At 40.7% G+C, this 10,348-nt stretch overlaps 1 long non-coding RNA gene across 1 annotated transcript; it reads right to left on the reverse strand.

The window, feature by feature from the left end:
- Positions 1 to 1,124: 1,124 nt before the first annotated feature.
- On the reverse strand, positions 1,125 to 2,325 carry LOC117817791. The gene is made up of 2 exons (XR_004632214.1): positions 1,392 to 2,325; positions 1,125 to 1,294 (listed from the first exon to the last, which is right to left on the reverse strand). It is a non-coding gene; the product is annotated as an uncharacterized LOC117817791 (long non-coding RNA).
- Positions 2,326 to 10,348: the final 8,023 nt, after the last annotated feature.

Raw genomic sequence — 10,348 nt, forward strand, 5'->3', positions numbered from 1 at the left:
TGTGAAAGCACTCTGAGGGGTTGGAAAATCTGTATATGTAGAAATAAATTTACCATTTAGCTAACTGGGGCTCATTTCAAGGAAACTAGATTCTGCAACAAACTCGAGGAAATGATTTGAACCTTGAGTTTTGAAAAGAGCCTGTAAGGACTCGACTACTCTTATTCTGACTAGAGTTTACAGGAAGATATATCTAAAACAGCACTGCTACGAGCTCAGTGCCAAAAAGACTGTGAATGAGCAGCCCTCTAAAAGTCAATAACTCAGACTGAAGTTCCATCTCTATTAAATATATGCAAAGTACCATCATGCATGGCCAAAAACAAGGCAAGATCATAGACGGGCAGACGGTGTGCTGTCGAAATGGATGGATCAGACCAGGGGAACCGAAACGCATCAGCACTGACAGCTTTTTTAGTTACCTTAAACTGGTCATGGCTCAGACCAAGATAATAGGTCTGGTTGACAAAGTTACACATTTTCTGATCACTATAGAGATGCTAAAAAAAGTGCTATCATTTAATTAGTCCAAAGCCGTGCTTTAAGTCCCAGTACTTCCCTAGTTTACTTTTTGGTGTTAATTTTATGATTCACACCCACAAACTATTGTAACCATCTCACATTGTTTTTCATACTGTGTATGTTTTTAATAATCCTGGTGCAATTTTAACTGTGTAATAACTTACCTTACTATTTATTCATAAGAAAGAAGTGTATATAGTGTGTATATATATCTGCAATATATATTTTTTTATTATTATTATTATCATTATTACTATTACTATTATTATTATTATTATTATTATTATTATTATTATTACTATTATTATTATTATTATTATTATTATTATTATTATTACTATTATTATTATTATGACTGTTATTATTATTATTATTATTATTATTATTATTATTATTATTATTATTATTATTATCATTATTATTATTATATTTTTGACTATGTAAGTACAATTGTTGTATTCCCTGTCCTATGTTGTAAGCTCCTGGAACAAAATAATTTCCCCTAATAAAGTATATCTGAATCCTGTGGCCAGCATCAGCAAATCATCATTAGCATTACATTCCTTATTTCTATAGTTAATAAAAGATACTAGAAGATCATGTTGATTGCCACAACTTAGCTTTATTGAGAACACAGTGTGTCACACAGACAAAGAGCCTCTGCATCTCTGCACCAACATGCTCCTGTTCATCTTCGGTTCAGCTTTGGTGTGTCAGGCCGTCACACAACAGGAACAGACAGACAGACAGAGACAGACAGAGAGGACAGTGTCTGTAAGAGAACGAAAAGTAAAGGCAGGAAAGGAGTTCGCTGTGCATGTGGTGATAAATTCAGAGGAAATCACGTAACAAGGTAAATTAATTCAGACCTTTGACATCCAGCTCTACTTCAGTTCATGTTCTCTTCATGCTCTTTGAGTCAGGCCAACATTACTGTCGTCTTCTTTTACTCAGGGTTTCATTGTTAATCCACACTGTGGAGACTTGTGAGTTCGCTCTCCAGTGAAAACAGACGAGCGAATGTCATGTAACACCCACAAAAGGGTGTGAGCGCCATGTAGTGCGCCATGGATAATGTATTTTAGGTGCTACTATGAATCACCAAGGGAAACTGTAATATCAAGAAGACAAGGAAGAATACTGGCAGCTGATTAGAAGTCCCTTTACGCGGTGCTGTGTACCAGAGAGATCCAGCCCCCGTTCAAAGCACAGAAGAACGTCTCAGCTCTGTCTTCACTGCTGTTATCACAAGGAGCCAAATGGCTAACAGATACGGCACATGTCACAACAGGATCAAGGATGAAGGTACATGTGCCAGATCAAATGGTGAGGAAATAATTCTTGAAAGCATCCCCACATCGAGGGCCAGCGACTGTGTTTCAACATCAATGACCGGGCTGATATGAATGATTTATTTCTTTTCAAGAATTTCAAAAGTGAGGATGTCATGCAACTTCATAATATAACTGACAAGCTGACTTTCGCTCTGTCTACTTCTGACCGAAAGCTACACGACTTGATTATATCTAGAAGTTCCTTCACTCCAGGCAGTTTGTTTAAATGGATGCAGCACTCCAATTATCATGTGCCAGTTTTGAATGACGAGGCAGAGACGGGTCAATCAGTGTTTTCTGGCGGCATTCACAGTCTTGAGAAATGGACTAAATACTTTAATTATCTTCTTTACTTGATTCAGTGTCCTTGTGGCATTAATCCTATTTTATTTGTAAATTTTATAAATGCATAATGAAACTCCAAAGCCTGCATGGCTGCTTGACGTCTGCAAAACAGCTTGACTTATAATTTTATTTACTACAGTCGTAGGCAGTATTTATTAGGCCGTTTCGAAAACAGCCCACGCCTGTCTCTCTTTGTTGTGTGTGTGGCAGGCGTAGCCCATCATTCCCCAGTCCCGCCTCCTCATTACCTGGTCAAATCTCTCCATTCCCCCCTCCCTGCTACACACCTGCCTCCAATCTACAATCAAGCCTCCAGTACAAGAACACCAGCCTTTCATCCACTCCTCGCCAGATTGTCTGCTTATCTCCAGTGGTATTTTAGAGTTGGCCTTTCAACAGTTAATATATTGGCTAAAGATTTCTGTAGACTCATTTTGTGTTTTCTTTTGTCCAGTGTTTCACCACCCTCCTGCCTGCCTACCACCACCTCCTCTACCGGTTCCTTCAACTGCTGCTTCGACCTTTTGGACATTAAATCGTAACAAATCTCTTATGTTAAGAGTGTTGCTCCTGGGTCCACTAGTTGAATTCATTAAAATACGTGTGACATAAAAAAAAACCTTGAGCCTTGCTTCAGCTATACTTATGTTCCAGGCATGAAGAGTATAGTTTGGTAGCACTCCTTGAATGCTTTTCAAAGCAAATGCCCTATCTTTTTTTTTTTTGTGGAGAAACAACACTTTTATTTTGAAGTTGTGTCCAGAGTTATTTGGTTAAAAAAAAGACACTTGCACAGCTCTATATTTGAGTCTCTGCAGAGTTCTGTTTAGTAAAGTAGTTATAAATCATATTGGCCACAGGTAATCTATGTTTATAATAAAATAACATCAGATTATGGGAAAATGTCCCTCTTGTGTGATCTCCCTCTCCCCTCTGCATCCTTCTCTGAGCCCATCTCTCTGCTCAGCTGGTTTCTGTGAGTAATTTAAGAACCCATTTTTCATGTAAAGAGAAGATGGTTTCCTGAAGAGAACACTTGTGCAACACCCAAAAGCATTCCCTGCTATGGAAAACAATCATAAATGGAGTCATAATCTGTTTAGGCTTAAGTATATAATTGTACATAATTGTACAAAGCAAATAACTGGCTTCAGGACATATATTCCAGTACATTCCCCCTTTATCCTCTCTGCGTCACTGTGTGTGTCTATGCACACAGCTACTCTTATTTAGATGTAAATTAAGCATCTTTAATGTAAATGAGATCGTTTTTGAAAACCACTTCAAACAGCTTATTAAGTGAAGAGGGGTAAGTATTCAGATTTCCTTTATGTGTATGAATTATGATCTACAGGAGATCATATGCCTTGTCATCCTTTCATGTTAAGAGTTGATCCCGATGACTTCTGACATTTTAGTAATCAATAGTTTACGGCCTTATTTTGGGTAAAACCTGTGGGAGAGTCGAGCCCATCAGCCAACATGCATTCTGTGTGAATGCCATGATTGCTGTCATGCTTCCGGTCTAAGGGTAGCTTTAGGTGGGGTACACACTCAAACTGATTTTTGGCCTAATCACCCCTTTCTGATTAAAGTAAAGACAAGTCCAGAGATTTTGACAAATTTTCTTGTCAGATTATCTTGTGGCATGAGATTTATTTTACCTACCTTGATCTATTCAGGAGGACGTGTGGCTGCATAGTTTTAAATGATACATATTAAGTATGTTGAACATTTACTGTAATGACCACCAAGCACACACTGCTCCAGTTGTAACCCCCAATTTATACAGGATGCGCTGTTACGTCTGCACCAGTCGAGTCTATTTTCGACAGAGCCCACAGCCGGCACACCCGGACTCCTGATCGTTTAAAAGATCATATAGATCCGAAATACTATGTTGCCATGATATTAAAGTGTTATGTTTTTGTGAAAGTGGTTTGAAATAAAAAAAAAATTCTATGTAATGATAAAGTACATGTTTGTTTCATGATCGAAAATCTAATTGGCTCCTAAAATCCAACAAAGGCTGCGAAGCAGGACATCCAGGTATCTGCCCTTTATCCTCAAAGCCTCAGATTCAGAAGGGAGCACAGGAAGCTGCATCTATTTGTCTGTCATCTTTCAGTTATCACATCTTGTTTTTTCAACAAACAACAAATTGAAGCTACGGTTATTGGAGACAGATGACTTCTTTTTGTCCCTGCCTGTCTTATTTCCTATTATTCTTGTGCCCAGTTTTCTCTTCCTCTTCCCTCATCCCCCCCTATACAAGCCCGCTGACATCCCATAATTTCCCTGTGGGCTGACGTCTGAGCGTGGGAGTGATGGGCGGACTAAGAGGGAAGAGAGGGAGAGGAAATGAGGGGTCATGAGTGAGAAACAGAGAAGTCACTAGAGAAAGGTAGAAAACTGGGAAGATTAATGCTGCTGCTATGCAGTGCTGATGTCACGCTGCATGTGTTCGTTACATGGAGCTTCCTGCCATTTCTTCTCTTTCATTTTACAAACTCCTCACATTGAATGTATTCTCAGCTCTCTGCTCTCCAGATGTTCAAAACCTTTGGCCACAGGTATACAAAAGTTGCAGCTCGACATATATGGGAGTTTGATATCAGGCCTAAAGCTTTGAGATATATTGCTGACCTTTTCTTGTCAGTTTTGTTCATGTAAGGTTCAAAAATCAGAAGCAAACATTGTAAGCACCACAGGTCATACTTTCAGATTATAAGAAGATAAGTAGTGATAACTATAATGACATTTCTAGATGAAATTCAAAAATAAAGCCTGCTGATGAACGTTTTAGATGTACAGTCATGGCCAAAAGTTTTGAGAATGACACAAATATTACATTTTCACAAAGTCTGCTGCTTCAGGGTTTTTAGATGTTTTTGTCAGATGTTTCTATGGTATAATGAAATACAATTAGAAGCATTTCATAAGAATCAAAAGCTTTTATTGAGAACTACACAGAATTCATGCAATAAGTCAATATTTGCAGTGTTGACCCTTCTTTTTCAAGACCTCTGCAATTCTCCCTGGCATGCTGTCAATCAACTTCTGGACCAAATCCTGACTGATGGCAGTCCATTCTTGCATAATCAATGCTTGGAGTTTGTCAGAATTTGTTGGATTTTGATTGTCCACCCGCCTCTTGAGGATTGACCACAAGTTCTCAATGGGATTAAGATCTGGGGAGTTTCCTGGCCAGGGGCCCAAAATCTTAATGTTTTGTTCTCCGAGCCATTTTGTTATGACTTTTGCTTTATGGCAAGGTGCTCCATCATGCTGGAAAAGGCATTCTTCATCACCAAACTGCCCTTGGATGGTTGGGAGGAGTTGCTCTCGGAGGACGTTCTGGTACCATTCTTTATTCATGGCTGTGTTTTTAGGCAAGATTATGAGAGAGCCCACTCCCTTGACCGAAAAGCAACCCCACACATGAATGGTCTCAGGATGCTTCACTGTTGGCAAGAGACAGGACTGATGGTAGCGCTTACCTCGTCTTCTCAGAACAAGCCTTCCTCCAGATGCCCCAAACAATCGGAAAGGGGATTCATCAGAGAAAATGACTTTACCCCAGTCCTCAGCAGTCCAGTCCCTGTACCTTCTGCAGAATATCAGTCTGTCCCTGATGTTTTTACTGGAGAGAAGTGGCTTCTTTGCTGCCCTCCTTGACACCAGGCCTTCCTCCAAAAGTCTTCGCCTCACTGTGCGTGCAGATGCACTCACACCTGCCTGCTGCCATTCCTGAGCAAGCTCTGCACTGGTGGTGGCCCGATCCCGCAGCTGTAACACCTTCAGGAGATGGTCCTGGCGCTTGCTGGACTTTCTTGGGCGCCCTGGAGCCTGTTTGGCAACAATTGAACCTCTCTCCTTGAAGTTCTTGATAATTCGATAGACGGTTGACTGAGGTGCAATCTTACTCGCTGCTATAAACTTCCCTGTTAGGCCCTTTTTGTGCAATGCAATGATGGCTGCACGTGTTTCCTTGCAGGTAACCATGGCTAACAGATGAGGAACAACGGTGTCATGCACCATCTTCCTTTTAAAGTGTCCAGTCACTCAATCATGACAGATTGATCGCCAGCCTTGTCCTCATCAACACCTACACCTGTGTTAATGTGTGTGACACCTGTGTGTCATTGAAATTATGTTAGCTGGTCCTTTTGTGGCAGGGCTGAAATGCAGTGGAAATGTGTTTTTGGTGATAAAGTTAATTTTCAAGGCAAAGAGGGACTTTGCAATTAATTGCAGTTGAGCTGATCACTCCTCATAACATTCTGGAGTATATGCAAATTGCCATTATAAAAACTGAAACAGCAGACTTTGTGAAAATTAATAGTTGTGCCATTCTCAAAACTGAAACTGCTATGATGAATTTGTCCTCAGGGTTGATTCAAAGTAAATTTAATTTAAGTAAACACGGATGTTCAGCTTGCTATTATATAACTACTTCCCCTCCTCCACCATTAGTCTCCTTATCGTATTATCTTCTGCATCCTGCTCCCCTCACCTTTGCTTAACTCTGTCCTGTATCCTGTTTTTAAAGCTCATTGCTGTCCCAACTTTTTACTTCCCTTGAAGGGATGACGTAGTCCCCTTTAATAGATGGAAGGTTAACAGATGTAAAACAATAGATACAATCAATTAAATGCAAATGAACACTGTGTAAAAGAGAGTATGCTACAGGAACGTGATTGTCTCCAGGTTCATTAACATCTTTAATCCTCTGGGTGTTCTGCAGTGAATTCTAAAGTAGTCCACTGTTAATTAATCTTGATTAAAAGTGTTGTAGCAGTCATTAAGCTGCATTGCATGCCAACATGAAAATGGATGTGTCATAGTTTGATACATAATGAATCATATTCAACATCAGGTGTCAAGTGTCACGGAGAAATGATTGATATTCACTGAAACAGTCTTGTGTTGAAAGCTGGAGCCTGGGTTGAATACTCAGACTCAAGTGCCTCATCAAGTGTCTGCAGTAAAGTCACTCATTTACAAAGTGCAAGCCATTTGATTTTTACACCTTGGATTAACGGCAACTTTGAATGAAAGTCAGATGAGGATTTTTTTGTCTAGGAGGGGCTGTAACAAAACCAAAATACACAGTCATGATAGAGGTCAGCAGTCCTTTTTAATCCTGGACTCCTGCTGTCGCTGTTCATTATTTGCTCTGTTCTGTCCTGTCACCTTTAACTTGTCTTTTAAGTTTTTACCCTTGTGTTTGTTTTTATCATTACTGTTATCACTGACCCATTACCCCTCAAAAGGCTGTGCCTTTTCCCAGGTCGTTACTGGAAATAAGAATTTGTTCTTAATGACTTACCTGGTTAAATAAAGGTTAAATAAAAAATAACAATTAATATGAGTTCTGGCCCAATTTCTCACATATGGACCAGGATATACCATCACATTGCACAACCAGGGTTCTCTTTCATACAGCATGCACCAAAAAGTATTAAAGCCTCTGGTAACTCAAATCAACAAAAACGTTCTACCTATGATATGTATATTCACATTTACATGCTATTATATATACAGGTACTACTCGGAAAATTAGAATATCGTGTAAAAGTTGTTATATCCAGGCAATTCAACATAAATGATTTACACCTAATTAAAACCTCAAACCCAAAAACTCAGAAAATTAGAATACTGTGAAAAGCTTCAGTATTGCAGGCTCAAAGTGTCACACACTAATCAGGTAAGTAATCCAAAACACCTGCAAAAGGGTCCTGAGCCTTTAAAAAGTCTGTGTCTTGTTTGGTTTAGAAGAATTCACAATCATGGGGAGACTGCTTATCTGACAGTTGTGCAGAAAACCATCATTGACTCCCTGCGCAAGGTGGGTAAGACACAAAAAGTGATAGCAAAAGAAGCTGGGTGTTCTTAGAGTGCTGTCTCAAAGCACATTAATGGACAGTTAAGTGGAAGGCAGAAGTGTGGAAGAAAACGGTGTACAAGCCGGAGGGATGACCGCCTGCAGAAGATGGTCAGGAAAGGGCCATTCGAAAGTGTGGGGGAACTTCATAAGGAGTGGACTCAGGCTGGAGTTGCTGCTTCAAGAGAAACGACACGCAGGCGAATGCTGGACATGGGCTTCAAATGTTGAATTCTTCTTGTCAAGCCGCTCCTCACGAGCAAGCAACGCCAGAGGCGCCTTAGCTGGGCTAGAGAAAAGAAAGACTGGACTGTTCCCCAGTGGTCCAAAGTCCTCTTATCTGATGAGAGCACATTTTGCATCTCATTTGGCAACAAAGGTCCCAGAGTCTGGAGGAAGACCGGAGAGGCGCACAATAGAAGATGCATGAAGTCCAGTGTCAAGTTTCCCCAGTCTGTGATGGCTTGGGGATCCATGTCAGCTGCTGGTGTTGGTCCTCTGTGCTTTATCAAGTCCAGCATAAACGCAGCGGTCTACCAGGACATTTTAGAGCACTTCATGCTTGCTTCAGCGGACCAGCTTTATGGGGATGCGGACTTCATCTTCCAGCAGGACTTGGCACCTGCCCACACTGCCAAAAGTACAAAATCCTGGTGGGGCATTGCCAAGAGAAAGCTGAACGGGAAGAGACCAAACAATAAAGAAGAGCTCAAGGCCGCGATTGAAGCATGTTGGTCTTCCATAACACCTGAGATATGCCACAAGCTGGTAACATCCATGCCATGCCGGATTAAGGCAGTCATTCGTGCAAAAGGGGCCCCAACCAAGTACTAAGTACAGATGCAAGATTTTACTTTTAGAGGCCTGACATTTTTGTATTTAAAATCCTTTTTTTTATTGATTTCAAACAATATTCAAATTTTCTGAGTTTTTGAATTTGAGGTTTTCTGATGCTGCAAGTCCTAATCAGCAAAATCAAAATAAATAAAAGCTTTAAATATGTTGATTCGCATACGGAACAAAACAAACAAAACAAAGAGACATTGGAATCAACATTTAATGACTTAATAATACTTTATAAACAGGGACTGTTCACAGGGACTTCATACAAATTTAATAACTAATACAAGGAAACAAGAAATATGGGAGAACATCACAGAAGCAGTCAATGCCAAAGGAGTGGAGCACAGGGATGTAAAGGATGTCCGGAAGAAGTGGAGTGACTTTAAAATTCATGCAATTGAGGACTTTTCCCGAAATGTCCCATCAGGAGGTGGACCCAAACCAGACATGGGGCCATTTTCATCCCTGATACTTGACATTGTTGGAGAGGACTCCCCCTCGGTTTATGTTCTGTTTCTCAGGCCGGGATGGAAACATTACATAATGATTGAAGCGTCGACACAACGATACTGCCACAGCTCGTATTGCTCTACATGCAGTGGATTTATGAACTTGCATTGAGTCACCAACCAAGTTCTGAAACGGTCCAGTGGCAAAATACCTCAAAGCAATACACACCTGCAGCGAAGGACTAAGGGTTCCGTTTCTATCTGTGTCATGCTGCAATTCCCGCATTGCCGACATTATCTAGCTGGGGGAACCCCCTGTATCTCCTCATCCTCCAAATCGTCCCACCTTTCAAAACGATGTGCCATGTCAACCGGTACTCTGCAGAGGACTTTACACCTACTAGTAGCTAAGTGTAAGAATTAGGATGTAACTTAGGCTTACGTTGGCACTATCTCAGCTGGTGCAACGCCCAACACGTTAGTAGAGTGTAAACTTTACGTTCAAACTAGGCTACGTTTGAACTTGCGCTCAGCTGGTGCAACAGGCTGCTGATCTTCAAGCAACTTACTTCAACCAAACGCCCAGCTCCACAACCACAGCCAGCCAACCACTCACATTCTGCAACGCACCCTGGACACCTGAACTCTACCTGCACTTCCTCTCATTAAAACCCTGTCATGACTTCATCCCTGCCTCCATTTGTATCTGAACTGTGGGTCCTAACCTGGATTTGTTACAACATGAATCAATTTTTGAAAGTTTTTGAAACTGTTCTAATGCTAGGATAAAGAAGGCGGGGTTAACTTGGATATTTATGATGAAATAAATAACCCAACCAATCAGAAAGGAAACACTGAGTCATGAGCACACATGTTCAACAAAACTACTCCCCTCCTCCTCAGTCCGTTTCCTGACGTCTCAGCTAGCTCCCCTCAGTGTTGCCTTAAATGTTTGCTAATCACGTACT

Source organism: Notolabrus celidotus, chromosome 8 (genome assembly GCF_009762535.1).
Source record: "Notolabrus celidotus isolate fNotCel1 chromosome 8, fNotCel1.pri, whole genome shotgun sequence".
Classification (NCBI taxonomy): domain Eukaryota; kingdom Metazoa; phylum Chordata; class Actinopteri; order Labriformes; family Labridae; genus Notolabrus; species Notolabrus celidotus.